The 16621-nt window shown below is 36.1% G+C and overlaps 1 non-coding gene across 1 annotated transcript; it reads right to left on the bottom strand.

Annotated features, from left to right (window-relative positions):
- Window positions 1-13815: 13815 nt before the first annotated feature.
- TRNAC-GCA (transfer RNA cysteine (anticodon GCA)) lies at window positions 13816-13887 on the bottom strand. Its single transcript has one exon. It is a non-coding gene; the product is annotated as a tRNA-Cys (tRNA).
- Window positions 13888-16621: the final 2734 nt, after the last annotated feature.

Consider the following 16621-nt stretch of genomic DNA (forward strand, 5'->3'; position numbering starts at 1 on the left):
GTCGGCCTCAGATGCGCCGCTACCCCTGAGGACTAAGCTGGAAGGCCTCGTAAAATTATGTCTCCCTTACCATACCTTTAAAACCAGAACACAGCAGCACTTAACACTGCTGTTAATAGGCAGAAATAAGTGTGGCGGTGGTGCCGCCGGAGTTGAACCACTAAGGGTTCTACCACCTTTAACAAAGGGTTCTAACACCTTCAAGATTACAAAAAATATTTATTCTAATTCAGAGGGTGTTGTAAGTCTAATCTAAATATATATATAGGTATATATATATAACTCAAAGGTGACTGACTGACATAGTGATCTACCAACGCATAGCCCAAACCACTGGACGGATCGAGCATGTAGGTAGATGTTATGACGTTGGCATCCGCTAAGAAAGGATTTTGATCAATACTATCCCCAAGGGGATAAAATAGGGAATGAAAGTTTGCATAAATCTTCTTACTTAATAATATTACTACGTAACGTGAGCGAAGCCGCGGGCAAAAGCTCGTCTTAAATGAGGCCCAAATTAGTCTCATTTGCAGTATTGGCTGGCGGTAATAACCAACCCTTAAGAAGCCTACAGTAGCTGATACTAAATAGAGTAATATGTAACGTATAATAGGTCTCACTTGTATGTAAACACTTGCCCAGCAGTGGGTAACGGAAAAACTTGCAACCAAAATCGCAGATTTGCAAAATATCGTATGTATTTTTACTTGTTAAAATGTACTTTCATGGTGATTTTAATTATAACAGGTACTTGATAGTCATAATTAATTCAATCATAATGAAATTTCGAAGCATATTAACCTTTGTAGTAAATTTAATTATGCAATTTTCAACGTTCACGTAAACACTGAAATTCGTGTACAATCATCATTTTGCTGTTATATCAGATTACATTATATTCATTGTTTTGACGGCATTATGAAAAATTTGAACATTTCGAGCCCGATTTTTTATAATCTATATTAGGAGGAGCAGACGTACATGCAGTTCACTTTTTTATAATATAAGAGTAGCAGACGAGCATGCAGTCCAACTGATGGTAAGTGGCTACTGCCACCCATTAACATCTGTAATCAACCCCAGATAGGATTAGATATTCCTACCTGAGGTCGGCCACAGATGTGCCGCTACCCCTGAGGACTAAGCTGGAACGCCTCGGAAAAGTCTGTCTCCTTTACCACACCCTTCAAACCGGAACACAGCAGCGCCTAACACTGCTGTTATTAGGTTGAAATAGGTGTGGCGGTGTTGCCGCTAGAGTCGAACCACAAAGGGTCCTACCACCTTCAAAAACCTTGATGATAAGTGGCTATTGGCCCCTATGAATATCTGTAATCCACCCCAGATAAGATTTACCCCTAAGGATTAAGCTGGAATGCCTCGGAAAAGTATGTCTCCTTTACCACACCCTTCAAACCAGAACATAACAGCGCTTAACATTGTTATTAGGCAGAAATAGTTGAGCCACAGAGGGTTCTAACAATTTTGACCACGTGATATGCGACTTAGTTATGGCATTTTTATAATAATAGTGACGTTATTAGATTAAAATATAATCACGATCTACATTACAAAAGCCGGTTTTCAAATCCGGACATATTTCTCAAATGGATTCAATCTGTAGACTTCACTGAAAAGCAAATAGGTTTCAATCGGGAAACGGAACTCTACAATAGCGGAAATAGGCCACCTCGTTGAATATGTCTTGCTTAAACTCTACAAAGATAGAGTTTTAATACTTTAAATCTTACTTAGTTTATCAGTTTATAAAGTTTATAAAGTAGTAGTAAGTTAATAAAAGAAATTGTGAATCCGACTTATTCAAAAAAGAAGTTTACTTTTAATCAAGTTTTATTAATTATCTTGTACTAATTGATTGCTAAGCTGCTTTATTTTATTAAAGTTTCTTAGCGGATTTGATATTTCGATTTGGTTTAGTTTGATTTTATTTGAGAGTTTCTGAGACCTTCTGATAACCTTTTTCTATAAGCGGTGCGGCAGTAACTAATGGTTTGACCGTAAGTGTAATCTATACTAATATTTTAAAGAGGAAAACTTTGTTCGTTTGTTTGATTGTAATGAATAGGATTTGGTTAGGATGCGTCTCGGTGCACGGATCGCTGTCTATTTCAATAGACTGTCCTAGCCCTCGCTATGGTTATTTTGCTATATAGTAGAATTACTGACTATCATAACCAATTTTATTAAATTATGCGATGCCATATACTTGACCGACTGACTATGATAACTAATTTTATTATTACTGAATTACTGACTAACGTGTCCCTTTAATGTCCTAATCGGCTCATCCCCACACATTTTTGTAAAAACGTACATAAATAAATTAAATAAATTCTAGAGTCTTTAGTTTACTCTTTAGTCTTTAGTTACTTTAGTAACCCTAAATGAATATTCATGACACTCGCAAAAAAGGCGTCATTTACTACCAGAAGATTTAGGTCTAGCGCAGATAAGCGAAATATAATATCTTCTGCGGTCATCGCGAGATCCCCGTGACCTGAATGTGACAAGAGTGAGATGAAAAGGGTTCAGAGGCTGATGAAATTTATGATATTAAAAAAGGGGTGACTTTTGATGCCATTTCTATATCTATAGATATGATTTTTAATTTTCATTTGCTGTGGGTTTCGTTAAAAGTAGTTTGAAACTCGGCCTCTTATGAGGGATCTAAGGTTAAAATCATAGTCTCTAATTTTTCAAAATGATGTCTGTATTAATTAATTATTACTGGAATTTGTCAAATTATTTATTACTTGCTTTAACGATCAAAATAAAAGTTCTCTCATGTGTGTAAAGTCTACCAATTTAGACTTGTTAAGCGCGTTGGTGGTGGATTTATGTGCCCAGCAGTGGGACTGGGTTAACGATGTACGTACAATTACGTACAATTTTTTTTTATATTCCATTGTTGGCTGTAGGTCTATCTCTACAAATTCCGTCCGGAAGCGCACATTAAACTAGCTACTAATGGTCACCCATCAACCCATGACCGCGCCCGTTGTTGCTTAACATTGTAAATCGAGTCATATTTATACAACGAGCCATTCGCGCTTCGTTTATTTCTTTTATTATTAGTTCAAAAAATAGAATAAAAAGTCTATCCAGGGTACTATTTTAAAGTCTTATTTCCGTAAAATACGCTTTTTCCGTTAACTTGTAATGTATGAGGTAGTGTAGGAGCCAATATTTCCTTGATATCATACCGCCATACTAAGAGGTTTGGACGCTCGCCAGTTTTCGAACTCTTATTGAAATATTCCCCTAAAAGCTAAATTTAAGGAGGAATAGAGTCATTATATTTTTTACACGTGTGCAGTTTACATGCAAAAGCATAAGTGGTGGTGAATGTGGTAGCCAAATGGTGGTTATAATTGTAGGTAGTGTAGAAAGGTGGTAGAAGCTTTTGTAATTCGACTACGGCGGCACCACCTCCACACCTATTTCTGCTTCATAACATCAGTGCTACGCGCTGCTGTGTTCTGGTTTGAAGGGTGTGGTAAAGGACATACTTTATCGAGGCGTTCCAGCTTAGTCCACCGGAGTAGCGGTGTATCTACGGCCGACATCAGGTAGGAATATCTTATCCTATCTGGGGTTGATTACAGATGTCCATGGGCGGCAGTAGCCACTTAACATCAGATGGACTGCATACTCTTCTGCCATTTCTATATTACTTAAAAAAATGTGGTTGTTATTGTGAATAGTGAGGTTATATTTTAAGATGGTAGAGCATTTTGTAGTTCGATCCGCAGGCACAACCACTAAACTAATTTTTTTTAGTGAAACCTAGTCCTTAGGAACAACCCATCTCTGGCCGATTTTAGGAAGAATTCTAATATTATCTGGGGTTGATGTCCGTGGGCGGCAGTGGGCAGCAGATGGAGTACAATAGGCGGCCGCAGTCGTCCACGGTCGGTGACGATGCGATTGTCTGCATCCAGTCGTTCGTGTGTTAGAGCCGTTATTAATTAGGCAATTTGAATTTATTCGAAAACATAGGCTTTCAATCTTTAATCAGATTTAAATCCGGTTTAAAGTTTAATCGTACTTCGAAAATACGATGCATACTTCACGGAACTCAAATACTCAATTAATATTTACAATGAAAGTTCCGAAGAAGGCTTTGCATAACGACAACTTTAATTAACTTTGCAATAATTATTTCCTCGTTTTATTGATACTTCTGACGATATTTTTGAAGTAGGTTTTAAAAGAGAAATTTATATAGACATTATTGTTTTTATCTGTTTTTTTGCAGTAGAGTTTATAGAGAAATGCTTCTATTTATGTCGTGGATTTAGATCCTGAATACGTCATTACACACATTCTATATCGCCCATTATAAATATTTAATTAATTTTATGCCATATTTTTTTTTATTTTGGCTATCAAATATTAAAATTTAGCACTTTTTTCGAAGAAGAGGTTGCCTGTTATTGTTATAAAGTTTTTCACCACAAAAAAGTAAACCTGAAGTTATATATAATTTAAATTTTGAAGAATGTAGTAAAGGAGACATCTTTGTGTATTACAGTTTAGTCCTCAGGGATAGCAGCGCATCTGTGCCGACCTCAGGTAGAAATGTACTCTTATCTAAGGTTGATTACAAATGTCCATGGGCGGAAGTAGCCTTACCTCCTGCAGGTAACTGCAGGTGGACTGCATGCTCGTGTGCTACTTAATTATCATAAAAAAAATATAAGCTTTTTGAGTTACTTTTTAAAAGTACTCTACTTACATTCTAATTAAGATAGTTGGTCTTAAAATGTTACTGACCTCTTCGCTATAGAGTTATGGTCTTACTTTTAAAACTTAAAAAGGACGTTAAAATATTATGATCTCGTTAACATAAACTTGTAAAACACTTACGAGATTTATACGGATATTCCTTCACAAAGCGCTCGAGAACACTTAGATCTTTTAAAAGAGCTTACATGAAAGCTCTTTTATCTATCACAGGCGTCACGTTACATCTGAGATGCAGTGAATTTTCCGACACGTAGTGGAAAAGCTCGCTAGTGGAAAATGCGTTTTACACTTGTAACTAAGATTGCGCTATACGTCAAAGTGAAAAGAAAAGTAGGTAATAAGTCCGGAAATCTAAAGAATATTCCCGTAGATTTTTTGTGAAATGACAGTATTATTATTCGTTGCAAAATTAATGTGGACGTACAATGGTGATGACCCGTTTGACTGATCAGTCGTCACCATATAGGTCTGTCGCACAAGGGACCGGGTTTGATCCCCGGTCAGATGGATATTTAAATGATGATTTTTTGATTTCTGTTCTGGGTCTGGGTTTTTGTGTGTACAATTGTGTGTACTATGACACCCACGATACAGAAATTCTAGTGTGGGGCTATGACTGCTGAAGACATATTAAAAGCGTCTTAAATAATAATGTGTTTGTTTTCAAATAAGCACTGCGATACGTTTCGTGTTCTGAAATAGTGTGGTAAGGTAGCGACATTTACATAATGTGTTCCAACTTAATCCTCTGGGCGAATCTGAGGGCGGCTCACGATCTATTTAGCATCAATGAGAGTTCTTTTCCATTTTTAATAATACTCGTTGTTGACTCCGAATTCGAATATCAGGTTATTAAACGTTTATTCGATTTATTTTCAACCTGAGATTTCGTACGAATAGCCTTTTGAATTTGCTTTAAAAAGTGTAACTAAAAATAAAACTCATATCCTCTATAGTAAAATATCAAAACACTTTTCATAGCACACAACACATCACACGTACGTAAAAAAAAAACGGACAAAAAATTTCAAAAATTCGTTGCAGAGTAAAAATGTATTCCCATTTACCTGAAACCTTAATGCCTTTGCTGGGAATTTCCCAACTACGCTGGGAATGTGGTGCGGACGAAATGTGTGGAAAAATTGGACGAATTCAATGTTCCCTTTGTGCCTTGCTGCGGAAGATGCCTCGCCTACACGCGACATTTAGTTGTGGACTAGATTTTGCGCGTGACATCGCTTATATTTGGGGTCTTAAAATCATTCTCATTTAAGACCATTGATGTATGGTTTGAGTCTCAAAAATTCCATGTCGGGAATTACGGTTTAAGCTTTTCTGATTCTAGGTATAGCTGGTATAGATGTTAATGTAATGATGGTGGTGAAAATAAATCAATGATGATAATGGGAATGTGGTGCGGACGAAATGTGTGGAAAATTAGACAAATTCGATGTTCCTTTTGTGCCTCGCTGCGGAAGATGTCACGCCTGCACGCGACATCGTTTATATTTGGGGTCTTAAAAATCATTCTCATTTAAGACCGTTGGTATATGGCTTAAGTATCAGAAATTTTGTGTTTGGCATTATGGTCCATACTTTTATGTTTCTATGTATAATTGCTGGTATAAATGGTGGTTGTGGTAAAAAGTCAATGATGATGACAAAATGATATTTTAACATAATGTTCATGAATATACAAACGCTCATAATAAGCTTTTTAACACGCTTTTCTTTTACTTTGCATAGGATGTTACAGGTGTCTTATTTATAGCTTAGAAAGAAATATCTTTATTATGACTGTATCTAATAAAAAATGCTTTGCATAAAAATACTTCGTTATCTCTTACTTAAACCCTACACGTGTCATTTTTAACGCGCATTTTCCATAACAAGAAAGAATTCACTACCACGCACTATAAGGAGAGCTTCAAAAGAAACTGATTGCTTTATTTCCACGTGCAGCGACCTCTTCCAACGACATTTGTAGAAGAAATTCGCTTCAGTCCGCTGAATGTTTCACTTGACAGACCCCTAATGAGTTGACGTAAACATTAAATGATGGTGTGGGCGTCGAAGATTTGCGGAAAAACTGTTCTTGTAGAGCGCGTGGGTTTTGTCGGTAGACTGCCATAGAGCTAAGAATCACTAGACCGGGTAAATATGATATAATATAAAGATTTTTTCTTTTGTTTTCGAGCGAGGTACTGTCAAAAGCGCATTAACCGGTCATCTTTTACGCAGCGTAGAGGAATCCTGGGGCTTCAAGAATTGTAATCGGAGTTCTCTGAGCGCTATGCCCAGGTGAGCATGATGATTGCCACGACGTCTGATGTGTATGAGAGTTTGCAGCCGCATATAGCTCTGTATATGCTGGCCGGGTGGATCGAGCTTCCATTCTTGCCACTCGCAATCTCGGAAGCTCTCTTTTAGTGGTCTCTTATGACAGTTAAGAGATGCCGTAGCCCTATTTTGGTCCCGGGACATCAACATTGATACCTTTCTTTTTCTTTTCCTTCTCGAGGGGGAAACCTTCAAAAGGTATCCGACAACGTGGGAGCGACGCCGGGTTATGTGGGATTTTTACCGCACTAAAACCCCCCCGATGGCCGTCCTCAACGCTTGTTGGAGAACTCCGGGATCTCCAACGGAACATAACCGGAGCCCTCCAAGCGATGCCCAACGGGCTCTACCCTGGGGGAGCAGTTTTCGCTCCTCCCACAACATGTAGTGTTTACGACGGTATGCGACAACACATACCGTCGTCCTTTCCGGAGTCGCTTGCTAGACGGTTCGAGCTCCCACTCTTGCCGCCCGCAACCCCGGAAGCCCCCTTTTAGTCGGCTCTTACGACAGGCAGGGGATACCGTAGTCCTATTCTAGTCCCGGAACTACAGGGACAGTCAACATTGATACCTAGAACCATAAAAGTATAGAGCATAATCCCAAAAACTAAATTTTTGAGACTCAAACTATATATCAATGGTCTCAATGACACAATGATTTGAGACCCCGAATATGTCGTGCGTCAAAACTAGTCGATAACTAAATGTCGCATGTAGGCGACACACACGGAGAGCCGTGTGGCCATGAACCTTATGAATATATTTTTAGCCCTGTTTTGCCGTTTCTATGCATGTCTTACTCTGTAGGTAACCATAAAACTTCAAACTTAAAGCATCTGTTGCGAATAAAATATTATGTAAAATATACCTAAGTACATTTTCTGTCTCGGTAACATTATTATATTGAGGAGGAAGTAATTAAAGCGACGTAAGACCTTAAGGAACTTGACTTTACCTTTGAAATTACCTTTTTGTAAAAAATAGGTAAATTAAGTTCTTTTATCTTATTACATTGGGTGTGGAATTAAGAATTTGTCTTTTAAAATTGGTTTTTTATTAATTATTAAAAAGAAAATCTTTTTACGTCGTAATATAATGTGCTTAAAATTGAATCAAGGAAATTGTTACCCTGTTTTTTATAAAACATTTATACAAAAATAGAAGACATCACAAGGCTCCTTGTTGCATAAGACACTTTTTCTTTTAACGTTCTTAGAAGTCTTGACTATTCATGTCACGCGACAACCGTGTAGGTAGATACGAGATGTTTTTGTTATTTTAAAGTCATGTAAAATTATGTAATCTGTTTTTATTTTCATAATAGCAGACGAGCGTGCAGTCCACCTGATGGTATGTAGCTACTGCCGCCCATGGACTTCTGTAATCAACCTCAGATAGGATTAGATATTCCTACCTGAAATCGGCTCCAGATGCGCCGCTACCCCTGAGGACTAAGCTGGAACCCCTCGGAAAAGTCTGTCTCCCTTACCACACCCTTCAAAAAAGAACACAGCAGCGCCTAACACTGATGTAGAAATAGGTGTGGCCGTGGTGCCGCCGGAGTCGAACCACAAAGGGTTCTACCACATTCAAAAATATGATTACGTAAAGTAACGAAAGTACCGTAATGTGAAGTGAAGTAATTTAGTGCCGTGTATAAAATGCACTAATTACCTTACGTAACGTAATATCGTTATGTTACGTTACGCTTTGTAACGTGAGTAGCGAAACATAACGTAAAGTAATGTAAACGTTAATGCACACATTATATAGTATTTTATGATATTACAAAATCACAACCAATCTTCAAAAACCCGGTTTAAATACAAAAAGTCCAAAAAGAGTTAGAGTTTCCGCGCACGTAACAGTATAATGGGAAGTGCTTTAGACTCGTAAAAGTAATTAAGGCCCTCATAAAATATGTAACGGCAACCCTGAAACAGTTTTTTAAATGATTACGCCTGTCAAATATGTTTGCCATTTAGAATATCTCATTAAAAATATTTTTTTTAATATCCATTATTAATTACTAATGGGTAAATATTTGGGCATTCATGTCACGTGACAACCACGTGACCAGATGCACGATGTTTTGGGCTAATGTAATGTAACGTTAAATAATGTAAGGTAACGAAAATGACGTGATGTAACGTGAAGTGATGTAATGATAACATAATGTATTAAGACGTAATGTAACGTAACGAAATGTAAACAGAATACACTTATTAAACAATTATTCTGTTTTTACAAAATCACAACTTATCTTTAAAAACCCGGTTTAAATACAAAAAGTCCAAAATGTTAGTTTCCGCGCACGTAACCATATGAAATAATGTAAGGTAACGAAAGTGACGAAATGTAACTTAACGTAATGTAATGTGAACACTCATAAACAGTGGTTTCTGACATCACAAAAACAAAAACTGACCTCAAAAACCCGTTTTAAATACAAAAAGTCCAAAAAGTTAGAGTTTCCGCGCACGTAATAGTATAATGGGAAGTGCTTTAGGCTCGTAAAAGTAATTAAGAGCCTCATAAAATATGCAACAGCAACGATGTTGCAGGAAAGTTAAATTAGCTCTAGTGATTCTTGAATGATTACGCCTTTCAAATAACTTTTTATGTCCTAAGTGTATCTTTTTTAATCAAGCCGTTAATTGAAAAAGTAAGCGCTAGGGGTCTCACGTTAGATGGTTTTATTTCGGAATTTAAATTCCTTGAATTTTGGACACATTTAAAATTGAAGCGAATTTAGGAATTCGTGATGACTGAAGTGGGAAATGGCAGATGGTTTGATTTTTCAGGACGTTTGAAATTGAAACGGGAATTCAGAAATTCGGGATTTTGAACATATAGGATTTTAGGTGCTTTTGAATTGGGACACTTTGAAATGCAGACGAGGAATTCTAAAGTCCTTGTTAGTTAACTACGATTTATAAAAATAGATCCTAGGAATATGCATTTCCTTATTACACAGTTAACTAACAAAAATACATTTTCACGGACAGTCCCGCACTAAAAACTTTATCATGTAACAAGCGGGCAAAACCCGCGGCTTCGCTCGCGTTACGAAATAATATTTAAACTATATATAAACTAAGAAGATTTATACACATTTTCATCCCCTATTTTATCCCCTTCGGGTAGAATTGATCAAAATTCTTTCTTAGCGGATGCCTACGTCATAATATCTACCTGCATGCCAAATTTAAGCCTGATCCGTCCAGTGGTTTGGGCTGTGCAGTGTGCGTTGATAGATAACTATGTCAGTCAGTCACCTTTGAGTTATATATATTTAGAAGATGGGTGTTATGAACACTTACAAACATGCAGAAGAAAAAGTTTCTCTGGCTGAATTGAAATCAGATCACTCTTAGTGTTTAATTACCTAATGGAGTAAAGTTAACATAGTACGTCTACATCGTAATCTAGCATTTATGTAGCACTTAGGTACTGAAGTACTCATTTTAATTAATAATGCTTAGTATTCAATATTCGTTATTCAACGCATCGTATGTATCGTAGCATTCGTAGCACGTATTTCGCGTATGATTAGTCAATTATGCTTCGTAGCTCCGTAGCACTGTAGCACGTGTAGCCTTATAATCGTAGCTATGATGATTCTGTAAATCTAGTTATTAATACAACGTTTCACCTAAATCAACGTGGTTTTTGTAACACTTTGTAAAAGGTTACTTTTTGGAATATATACGCATGTAGACGAGTAAATTGTGTAAGTTGTAGCTATTTTACAGTTAAGTTGCGTCGGGCGCGGAAATGGGTGACTGTAAGTAGCTACAATATACGAGTACATAAGCGTCCATGCATCGAACACCCCATTAAACAATCGCTTTCAGCTGTATTTCAACCTTATCGGTGTTTATAGACTTTTTAATATCTAGTATGGATAAGATATCCATGTGTCACTTAACTATGCGTAACGTAATAGTATAGTGAAGTATATTCTAGGCCTCCTATTGAACATATACGTGTGCCCATAAGTTACATAAAAAATAATTGCTGTTTAAAAATCATTTTAGCGACAATTTGTGATAAGCAAACGAGAGTACCTTAAAATTTCATCTATAAAAATATCCGATTTCACTACTTTCAGATCCCGGTAATAACTAGTCAGATTGAACCTTTGCAGAAATTAATCAGCCTTTCAAACTTCAAGCTAGTTTTAATATCGGCACGTAAATTCATAAAATCGATCGAAGTGCCTCAGGGTATCTGTTAGGACCGGCATTATTACTTCTCATTGATATTCTGCAAGGGACTATGGGCGGCGTAACTTAAGGGCCGGCGATGGATAATGTATGAATTTTGATAGATTGCGAAGATCTTAGGATGCATATTCTAAGAAATTGAAAGTTTAAGATTGATGATGATTTACCTTTTTTACTTTCGTGAGTGATTTTAATTTAATCATATAAATTAATTATTTTTAGAATTACAATTGTTATCGATTTAAATATTCGTAAGATCGTTGATTTTTTAATATACAATTTATTATGTTTATGTGTACGTTTTATTTTGTAACCCAATTAAGTATATTTTTAAAAAAAAATATTCGAAAACCAGAAAATAGTTATGACTAGCTATTTTAATTATGATAACTTGTCTATTTAGCTTTACAGCATCTATATGAGAATAATATTTTGTGTCCTTTTTATTATCACAATTTACATAATTCTGCTATGCTTCCTTTTATAATGTGAAAGTATTAAGTCATAATTCTATGTTGATCAAGTCTGGAAGACTTCAAATATCTTTGGGAACTTGACAAAACTTTTAAGCATATTGGTGATGTGTAATTGCCATTAAAACAAGTGTTATAATTTTAATTGGCTAATTGAGTTTGATTGAACTTTTTGTTTTAATAAGGTCTTTGAATAGTAAAGCGGAATCTAAATAAAAAGGTTTTATCACCTATTCCAGATGTAGTTTATCTTAGCACCTAAAATAGACAATCTAAATGGACGAAAACTGTTTTTGGTACACATGCTCTCAACGGCGAAATCCTAAAAAAAAAGGTGAAAAACGTAAAAGCTCCATCCATTCGAACTTGATGTAACAAGTTCGTGGGCGGCTGTTGACACAACATCGAACATGTTTGCATCGAATAGATTCTACTCTCAGAAATATTGCAACCTCTATTTTCGAATATCAACAGATATTATTATGTATTCAGATGTTATTTGAATCAGTTCGTCCCGATGTATTGATGATTGCTATTTCCCCTTCATTGTGTGTTACGTTGCGTATTTCCTCTTTCATATGTGTACATTTATATCAAGACAGAGGAAATAATTAGGACTTAGAAAGGACTTATGGATTGTTACGGAACCCTCCGTGTGCGAGTTCTACTTGCACTTCGCCAATTACTCGTAATATGTGATCATATGCAAGAGGACCGCATCCCTGATGCGAGGCAATGATGATGATGTTGATGATGTTGATGATGCGATGGTAGCATCAACGGCCTCGTGAGCGCTATCAGTCATGAAATTAATTATCTTTGATTTATTTATTTCAAATATCACTATCATTAGTATAGTATTAGTATTATTAAAGAAAGCAATAAACTATTTTTATTTTTATTTATTTTATTATTAGTTTTAAATACAATGTAAATACGACCAAATATGGATGTCTTTAAAAATTACTAAATGAAATGTAAATAAATAAAATAAAATATATGCTTCTGAAGTCAGCTTTTATCATGGACATAGATGATGACGTGAGCTGGCGATCTAATTACCGTATACCAATAGTACATTACAATACGAGTGTGACTCGTGTGATTGCAGTCCTCGCCTGCGGCTCGGCCTGCAAACTCACACTTGTCAGAAAAACATTTTTCGTCCGCGTGTTGTATAAAATTTTATATTACGGGGTCGGAAATGGGGGTTTTGCGCACGCGAAGCGTGCGTAAAACGTCCATTTACGCACGCCGTGATATAATATATTATATGTTAAAGGCATAGATGAGTATAGATATCTCACCGCCTTGTAATTGAAGGAAGCTTGTAAGAAAGCTTCTAAGGAAGGATTGATTGTAATTGAATGACAGAATCGTCAGCCGTTTAATGGCTGTCATGGCGTAAATTACACGTAATAATGCCGACATGAGCAGTTAAGATACAAAATCGAAGAAAAAGTGCGAAGAAATATCGTTTCATTCGTAAATTATCTAAAAACTACATTTTTTTAATATTTTTCAAACACGAAAAAAGATGACAGTGATAATTGTCAAAAGATTATATTTTCTTATTAGGAGCGAGTAATCTTAATCTATAGTTAAAGGTGGTAGAACCCTTTGTGATTGACTCCGGCGGCACCACTGCTACACCTATTTCGGCCTGACAACAGCAGTTTTAAGCACAGCTTTGTTATGGTTTGAAGGGTGTGTTAAACTTTTTCGACGCGTTCCGGCTTAGTCCTCCGGGGTGGCGGCGCATCTGTAGCCGACCTCCGGTAGGAGTATTTGATCTAATTTGGGCTTGATTACAGATATTCACGGGCGGCAGTAGCCACTTACCATCAGGCATGCTAGTCTGCTACTCCGATATTACAAAAATAATGTTGAGAAATTAGTAGTTTTTAAGCATTGGGCAAAATATTTTACGTATTTTTATTAAAAAAATCATAAAACGAAAAAACACTGAAATTAAAAAAGGTGTAGAATACCTCCCCCAGGGGACACCCGGGTTTGAACCGGGGACCTCTCGATCTGCAGTCGAATGCTCTACCACTGAGCTATGTCCCCGCTTGTAACCGTCTCTAAATTTACTAGTGATATTCATCCGTCCAAGTCTATCTACTAAAAATAAACAATAAAACATTTATTTACATGACCTATCCTAAAAATAACGAATAATAGAATCGACTTTACTTATTTAATTTTTAAGCCCCGACATTATTATGTCATATAAAAGCATATTTGCTTTTGAAACAACCAAAACTCATTGAACTTGAGAAAATCGAAAACATACAAAACCTATTTATATCTTATATATAAAATTCTCGTGTCACAATGTTAGTTACCGTACTTCTCCGAAACGGCATTACCTATTTTCACCTAATTTTATATGTATATTCAGTAGGTCTGAGAATCGGCTACTATCTATTTTTCATACCCCTAAGCGATAAGGGTTGTTCACCCTTAACATTTTTTTATTTATATGGCAACACAACGTTCAGCTAGTACATCTATACATACATAGCGGTCGAATACAAAATCTAAGATAGTAAATACATTTAGATGGTTGATTTTACTTATGATTTTCTCTTTTTTACACTTGACTGTATAATTATATTGAAAATTAGAATTAATGTGTATATATTTTAGCGATAACTCTTTTCTTGTTATTTAGTTAGAAATTTAATACATTTAGTTTTTTTTTTTTATTATATATGAGTAGCAGACGAGCATGCAGTCCACCTGATGGTAAGTGGCTACTGCCGCCCATGGACATCTGTAATTAACCCCAGATAGGATTAGATATTTCTACCTGAGGTCGGCCACAGATGCGCTGCTACCCCTGAGGACTAAGCTGGAATGCCTCGGAAAAGTCTGTCTCCCTTACCACACCCTTCAAACCGGAACACAGCAGCGCCTAACACTGCTGTTATTAAGTAGAAAGAAATAGGTGTGGCGGTGGTGCCGCCGGAGTCGAACCACAAAGGGTTCTACCACCTACAAACATAATAAAGTATATTAATATAATATAACAAAATGTATGTTAAAAATCTTTTTCTAAAAATAATTCAATTGACCTTATACCAAAAATTAATATTGAATTGACCTTATTCAAAATGTACGAATTTATATTGAAACTAGTCAATGATTCAGCCCTCGTTAGTACTAACAGAAGTCTAAATATAGAAACGCAGGTACTGAATAGCGTGGGAGGTGTATTTTGAAATGGAAATACCAAATAGTTGAGTGGGAAGTAACTTTTGTTAATAAATATGAATTGTGTTTATCATTAAATCAAATCAAATCAACATTTTTTATTCAAAATAGGTTCTTTACAGAGCACTTTTTGAATGTCATACTACCACCACTTCACAAGGTGTTTCGTTATGGAGAAGAAGCGGCGAAAGAAACTCCATAACACACATCTTTTAAAAAAAATGGATTTTACAATGTTAAACTTAACCTAATGGTACATGTGGAGCTGGAACTACTTCAGACCACACCGTTTTGTCAGTCAAATAATCACTTAGTTTATAGTACGCTTTTACACTTTTACATAGCGTTTGTTTAACGACATGTTTGAACTTTTTTTCTGTGAGATTCAAAATGTGGTCGGGTATTTTATTGTAGTAGCGAATACAGTTACCCATGAAAGATCTAGCCACCTTGCATAATCCATGTTTAGGAATTGCTAATTTATTTCTATTTCTAGTATTAAAGTTATGGTGGTTACTATTTTTTTCAAACATATCAGTATGTTTTCTTCTATACATAATATTTTCATAGATGTATTGACTATGTACCGTCAATATGTTAATAGTGGGAAACAGTTCTCTCAGGGACTCATCACGTCGCAGACTATAAATTGACCTTATTGCTCTTTTTTGAATAGTAAATATAGAGTCTATGTCAGCAGCACTACCCCACAGCAGAATGCCATAAGACATAATGCTGTGAAAGTAACTGAAATAGACAAGCCTGGCAGTGGGGATGTCTGTTAACTGTCTAATTCTTCTGACTGCAAAAGCTGCAGTACTAAGTCTGCTGGACAAAGCAGAGATGTGAGGACCCCACTGGAGTTTAGAATCAATGGTTATCCCCAAGAAAACAGTTTCATTGACAGATTGCAAAGTCTCACCATTTAGAGCGACATTCATCCCCATACTCCTTACATTTGGTAGCATAAATGTAATACATTTAGTTTTATTAGAATTTAGGAGTAGGTTATTTGCATTATTTGCATTAAAGGTTTAATGCTTCACTGCTCGGCACTTTACTCACAAAATGAGAAAAAAAAAACTTTTTATTAGCTTTTTAGTCACGAAGCTGATCGAAGGGGACAGTTAAAGACTAAACATTTTATGCTTGGGAGGGTATCTTAAGCCGTAGTAGGCAGTCGTTAAACCTTGTCGTTGTTCTTATTAACTGTTTAAAAACATTCAACACGTTCTTCACCATTCGGTTCATTATTCAATATTGGGGCAGCATAGTCGAGAATTCTCCAAGTGTGATCAATTTGACGACCCCCGTGGCGAAGTGGTCACCATACTGGTCTGACGTGCAGAGGGTTCTAGGTTCGGTCCCCGGCCAGACAGATACTTAAATGATGAATTTAGGTTTTTGTTTTTGGGTCTAGGTGTTTGTGGATTTGTCTCTGTCTGTCTAAATAAATTTTACTGTTTGCCCCTACTTCGATTGATTTTAAAAAAGCTAAGAAATATTTGGTCACAGAGTTTTCGCCTAGGTAGAAAATAATTTACCGAAAAATCTTAGGATTTAGGTAAGAATTTCACGATACATG

Source organism: Epargyreus clarus, unplaced genomic scaffold (assembly GCF_041222505.1).
Source record: "Epargyreus clarus isolate Ecla_fem2 unplaced genomic scaffold, WU_Ecla_fem_2.2 ptg000031l, whole genome shotgun sequence".
NCBI lineage: Eukaryota > Metazoa > Arthropoda > Insecta > Lepidoptera > Hesperiidae > Epargyreus > Epargyreus clarus.